Genomic DNA, 6743 nt, shown 5'->3' on the forward strand with positions numbered 1-6743 from the left:
ATGTCTTGGGAAGACTTTTCTACCAGATGTGTACACAAATAACTATAATACAAATTAATATGTAGTAAGTGCATATAAGTGACCACAGATTGAGGCAGGAAAAGAAGAGGCAAGGAAAAAGGAATCATATCTAGCTGGTGGGATCAGGGTAAGCTCTATTAAAGAGTTGTAAAATGATCTAGACCTTGAAATAAGGGAGGGATTTCTACAAGTGGAGATAGGGCAGGTCAGATAGGTGGGGCATTCAGAGACCAGGTATTTCCAGGTGTGGGAAGCAGAATATGCAAATATATTGAGGAAAATGGAGACAGCTAGTTGTTCATTTTGGCCACAATATAAAATGCTTGAACGAAATTATGAAATCAGGCTAAATAGATAAGTTAGAACCAGATTATGGAAGAATTTGAATCATAAGCTAAGGAGTTTGTATTTATTGCTGTAGGTAATGGAAAGTCATTTAAGGTCTTTGTGCAGGAGACCAACTTGTGCTTTATAACAATGTTTTGAGTGTCTAGGCTTGGGGGCAGCAGTGTGAGTAGAATGGGAGGGTAGATGTCAGAACTATTTCAGAGGTAGACTCTAAAGTGGAAAGACTGCTGAATGTGGAGTCACCAGAAGTGAATTTGAATCCCAGCTACTCCATGTGACCATGGCCAAGTCTCCTAATGTCTCTAGTTCTCCATTTCTTCATCTGGAAAATGAAGGGGTGAAGTAAATTGCTTATGAGGTCCCTCTTAATCAATGTTTATTGACTGCCTGATTGAGCCTATGAATGTGGAGGTTGCAGGAGAAAGAAGAGTCGATGATGACTCCCAGGTTTTAAGCCTAAATGAATAGAAATAAAAAGGAGCTGCTATCATAGAAATAGGGAACATAAGAGAAGGAGCAGGTCTGGGTAGGATGATTTTAGGTTTAGTTTTAGACATGTTGATGTTGAGGTGTTAGAATGACTTTCAAATGTCCTGCACGTTTGACAATGCACGACTGATGCTCAGCAGAGGGAAGGGGAGAGAATAAGATTTATTAAGCGCCTATTAGGTGCTGGGAAAGGCAGCTAGATGACTCACTGGATAGAGCACAGGACCTAGAGTTAGGAAGATGAATTCAAATCTGACTTCAGATACTGGTTGTGTGACCCTGGGAAAGTTATTTAACCTCTGTTTGATTTAATCCTCTAGAGAAGTAAATAGCAAACCACTCCAGTATCTTTGCCAGGAAAACTCTCAGTCTGGTCCATGGGACCATGAAGACTCAGACATGACGGAACAACTATAACCATAATTATGTGCTGGGTACTGTGCTAAGTGCTTTACAAATTTTATTTCATTTGATCTTTATGCCAACCCAGGGAGATAGGTGCTATTATTATTCCAATTTTATAATTGAGGAAACTGAGGCAGACCGAAGTTAAGTGACTTGCCCAGGGTCACACAGTAAGTGTCTGAGGCTGGATTTAAATTCAGATCTTCCTGACTCCAAGTTCTATGCACTATGCCACTTAGCTGCTTCTACTGTTGGGGCTGGAGATATAGATTTGGGAGATACAGATTTGCATAGAAATAGTTGTTGAAGAATTAAGCATAGATTAGATCACCAAGGAAAAGGCTAAAGGAGAGAGCCTTCGGGGAATGTCCAGAATTAATGATAGGAGGAGGAAAAGGAGGCAGTTAAGATTACTGAGGAGGGAATGGTCCAAGAGGCAGAAGAACCTGAAAGTGATGTCCCAGAACCCTTGTCACGGAGAGAGGCTCAAGAAGAAAGAGTGGCCAGCTGTGTCAAGTACTGCAGAAAGATCATGGAGGACAGACTAAGCAAAAGCCAACAGATTTGTCAAGTGGGAAATCATGGGTAAGCTTGAAGAGAATGGTGCCAATGGACTGGTAAGAAAGAAAACCAGATTGTAGAGAGCAAGAAATTCCCACTGCCTTCCTGGTGCATGAGAATCTTCCAAATCAGAGCAAAAAAAGGTTTATGGAATCCTTGGTCCTTTCTACCCTTGGGAGAATTGAATGATTTATGATACAAGGCAGCATTTCTTTCGCATTCAAGAGGATTTACTCTGAAATATTTCTTGGGCAAATTCCCAAGCTTCTCACAGGGCTTTCCTCAGCTGTTGCCCTGTCCTGTGGTGAGTGTCAGACACTCTGGCGGGTGAATTGTGCATCCCTGCTGTGGTCTTGGGTGTTGATATTCGTAAGCCAGCACATTTCTGTCATCACCCACAGGCTGTGGCTTTCAAGAGAGCCACAGTATATACTGAAAGAATGATGGCGGCAGTTGCCCCCAGAGAAAAGCACTATTATTAAGAAGCTTTTCAGCACAGAATTTTAGCATTTTCATATATGAACAAAGTCAGTGGAGTCAGAAGGAGGGCTGTGGTCTGGGCTAGGAAATAATTTCACTTGGTCTGGGCATCTTCTTCTGACTTGCAGTTTAAGCAGAGGTCAAGACCTGTTCAGAGAATGAGGAGAAAGCAGGATCTCCCTTTGTTCTGATAAACTCCTTCTCTCTAACCAAAGGCACCAGAACCAGACCCCAATCCCTATTCTAATTCTTCACCCACACGCACACATCTGGTGTGAAACTGGAGTAGAATTCACTTCCTATGTTGTTAGGCCTGCAGAATCACCCCATCACCATTTTAGATCAGGAAGAAACTTTGCAGGTCATTTCAGATAACCCCCATGTTGTATATAGGAAGAAACTGAGGCCTAGAGTGACTTGCCCAAGGTTACCCAGTTAGTAGTAGAAGAGTAATTAAAAACCAGGTTCTTGGGTTCTAAATATGGAATTTTTTATGCTTCAGCATGCTCATACTATATACACAGAAAATTAGTTAGCTCCTCTGACAAGAAGCAAGCAAAATGTGTAGTATACATAGAAGATCCCAGTTTAACCACTAGGCAGTAGTGCTAGCCACTATCATGATCCTGCTTAAGAGGAGGATCTAGAATGGCTACAGTATGTGTGTTCACCCCACTGGGAAAAAGTGCTCAGTTCTCTAGGGTTTTCAGAGAATGAGCAGCCTTCTATCCCTTAAATCTGCATCTTTCTGGAGGGCTCCAAAGAACCAACTCCTTACCTAGGGGGTGTAAGTGTATTTACCTAGTCAGAATGAACATTCAAGCCCCTACTTTTGGCAAACCTTGTCTCTTCCCTAACCTTGCCATGGTCACTTAACTTTGACTTAATGGAATCATTCCTCCATCAAAGCAGACACACATGCCTTTATTCTTGGCATAGTATCAAGTGGGAAAAAAACCCAAACATTTAAAAATGCTCTGAGCTGTACCCTCAGCCACAGCTGTGAAAAGTACTATCTGGCTCTCTTCCCTTCTGTCTGTTAAGTAAGTCAAGCATCTGTGGCTGTTTTCAGGACAAAAAAAGACATTAAATTATTGCCCAGGGTCACACAGTTAGTAATTGTCTGAGACTGGATTTGAACTCAGGAATAAATTTATTATCCTATTTGACTGAGCACCAAAGAGAAGACAAAATCAGTTCTGAAGAGCAAAAATTAATAAGAGAGTGGAAAAGACATAAAATAATAGAGCCAGAAGGCCCTTAGAGATCACCAGTCCAACTTCCTCCTTTTATAGACAAGGAAATTGAGGCCCAAAGCACTTCAGCATCTTGCCCACACACAGCTCCCTTGTGGCTAATCTGGGGGTTTTTTCTTGCCTTCTAGATCAGTGTTCTTTTTACAACATCATAACACCTCATTTTAGTCAGTCTTCAAAAGGAAAACTCATTTCAGCCTCCACAGGAATCATACAATAAGGCATTATGATTAAAGTGAGCCAAAAATATAACACTGAAGCTTTAAATCATTCTGTTTGCTATAGAGTTGAATTTAGTGTAAAGTAGGTGCATCCTGAGTCTCACCTAAGGAAAGAAATTTAGAATTGACAGGATACATTAAATCTTCACTATCAAAGTATGTATTAGTTGAGTAGAATTAGAGATGGGCTCATATAAAGAGATTTGTCTACTTAGAATTCAAAAAGGACCTTATACAAGGTTGTCTCACCTACAATGTTCATTAGATTATAAGTCTGGAGATGTAGGGGACCTTAGAGATCATCTAGATTGTAGAATAACCTTCTTACTTTATATGAGACACCAAGGATACTACACATTGTATATGGGACCACAAAAAAGCTACCTTAGGATTAAGGATCTGCATTCTCTCAAAGTGACATATCCCCAACAATCTATTTACTTTTATTAGTCATCCAGAGGATAGTCATTGATTCAGAACAAATACATTTTTTTAAAAAGTGTAGTATTAAAATTATCAATAGAACATTGGCCCCATAAACTGAGGCACATGTTCTCACAAATATACACACTGTCGGAGAAAGCAATGTACATACCTAGAGGGTATGGGTAGAGGGATCACATGTAGGAAACTCATGTGGCCAAGGCAGATATGGAGCATGACAACTCACATCTCTGAAGCCCTAGGACCACCAGTGTATTCCAGTAACGTTACCAAACTTTTCTTGTTGGATTTTGTTCCCCATGATGTTCATATGGCATACACACTGCCAGCCACATTTCTATCAGGAATTGATTTCTGCTGGTCTTGAAAGTTCACTTCTCGATGCTAGGTTTGTAGTGGACAGAGTGTTGGACTTTTCACTTTGAAAATCTTGAATGCCAACTATTCATTATTATTTTATTATAGTAGTAGTAATAGTAGAATTATAGTAGTAATAGTAGTTGTGTAGTAGTAGTAGTAGTAATAGAAGCGGTAGTAGTAGTAGTAGTAATAGAAGCGGTAGTAGTAGTAGTAGTAGTAGTAGATAGTATACCAACCTTCTATCTAACTTGGATTTTGACTTCTGTATAATTTCTTAAAATCAAACTATACTGCTTTCAGAATCATTTAAGAGATTACTCTTTTAAAAAACCATCAGCAGCTCTCAGGAGCACTCCTGTTTTCTCAACTTTTAGATTCTTTTCAGTCTCTTGAGGAAATGAAATTAAAAGGGAAAAGTGAAGGGGCCAAAAATCCCTAGGGGTCCCCCATCTCCTCTGCAATCAATTGCTCCAAGTTTCTGCCTTTAGTATGTATATGGGGCTAGCAACAAGCCTTCCAAACTTTGCGCAGCCCTAAGTTCACATGAGAAACAAAGCCCAGATTGCTGTGATGGCAAAGTCATTTACTGCCCGGCGTGACACAGGCAGCAAAATCTGCAATCAGAACTAGGTCTTCTGACTCCAGATCCAGTGCTCTTAAGACTATAAGTCACTGCTTACCATTTCTTGGTAAGCTCGGCTATAGTCAGCTCATCGTGATACCTCACATTTATCAGTCAATCAACAAATATTAAGTTCTTTCTATAAGGCAAGTGCTAGAGATACAAAGAAAACTTAAAAAAAATTCCCAGACCTCAGGTTACTTATATTTCAAAGGGGGGAGGGGAAATATGTACATAAATAGGCATATACTTATTTACATACGATACTCTAAGCATCAAAGGACTTTCTTCACAACTGTCCTGTGAGATAGATGTCCCAAACATATTATCCTCAATTTACACACAGTATCTGGCATGCATATAGCACTTTAGATTTTAAAAAACACTTTGCATAAATCTAATTTGATCTTCATATCAGCTCTAGGAGGTAGGTGCTATTATTATCCTCATTTTACAGATAAGGAAACTGAGGCTGAGAGTTGAAATGAGTTGGCCAGGGTTATACAACTAGCAAATATCTGAGGCAGGATTGGAACTTAGGTCTCCTTGATTCTAAGTCTAGCATTCTACCCCCTGAGCACCTAGCTTCTGGTGACATTACTAAGAAGTAATTTGGTAAATATTCAGACTCAGGCCTCCTAAGTCCAGGGGCAGTGTTAGTTCTACATACTACCTCCCAAAGAGAACCATTTAGAACAATGATAACTGAAAAGAGAAATATAAGAATGATTGTGGGCAAATCCAAGGCTCTCAAAAATATGAAGCATTCTTACATTGGTTTCTGTCATTTAAGAAAAAAAAGCATTATTCCAGGATAGTCATGTACAGCGAGGGAATGGATGGATTCCATAAGACTTTCCATTGTCTTGATTAGGAAAAAAAAAGTCATCAAGTCCAGAAGAAATCTGTGCAGTGCTGAAATACTGTGACACAGAAAATCCATCTCTAACTGTCATGGTCACCAATACTTTCTTTAATATTTTCCTTTTGCTCTCTTCTGTTTTAAAAATGAGAACATTTCCATGAGTCAGTCCTGTTCCTGGCAGATTAGATTGGAATGTTCTTAAAGGGGGATCATCTATGTGGCTTCACATTTAAGGGAATGGTATGTCTTCTTCAGCTGTCAAATGCTGGGACCACAAGTGACTGAAGACGGCTTCACATTTCAGAGCCTAGGGCTTCTGGGCAAGTGTAATGTGGCTACAAAGGTATGATGACTAAATATGCTATATAAGAAACCTCATTGACTTTGAAATAAACTTAGACCTAACTCCTGGGGTTTGATGACGTCTGCTTGCACAGTTTGTTCTATATCTCCATTCCCGGAAGAATTTCCATGCTAATTTGAGAGTCATGAGAACCTAGAGCTGTGTTTTTATTCTGGTAAGTTAGATGGGAGCCAGATTGTGAAAGAAGCTAATGTGTGTCAAAGGCATGACTTGAACCTAGTCTTCCTAACTCTGAATTCTGTTCTGTATTCACCATACCATACTGAAAATAGATAAAATATAGGAAATACCTAAAAATTCACAGGAC

This window comes from Notamacropus eugenii, chromosome 4 (assembly GCF_028372415.1).
Source record: "Notamacropus eugenii isolate mMacEug1 chromosome 4, mMacEug1.pri_v2, whole genome shotgun sequence".
Taxonomy (NCBI): Eukaryota; Metazoa; Chordata; class Mammalia; order Diprotodontia; family Macropodidae; genus Notamacropus; species Notamacropus eugenii.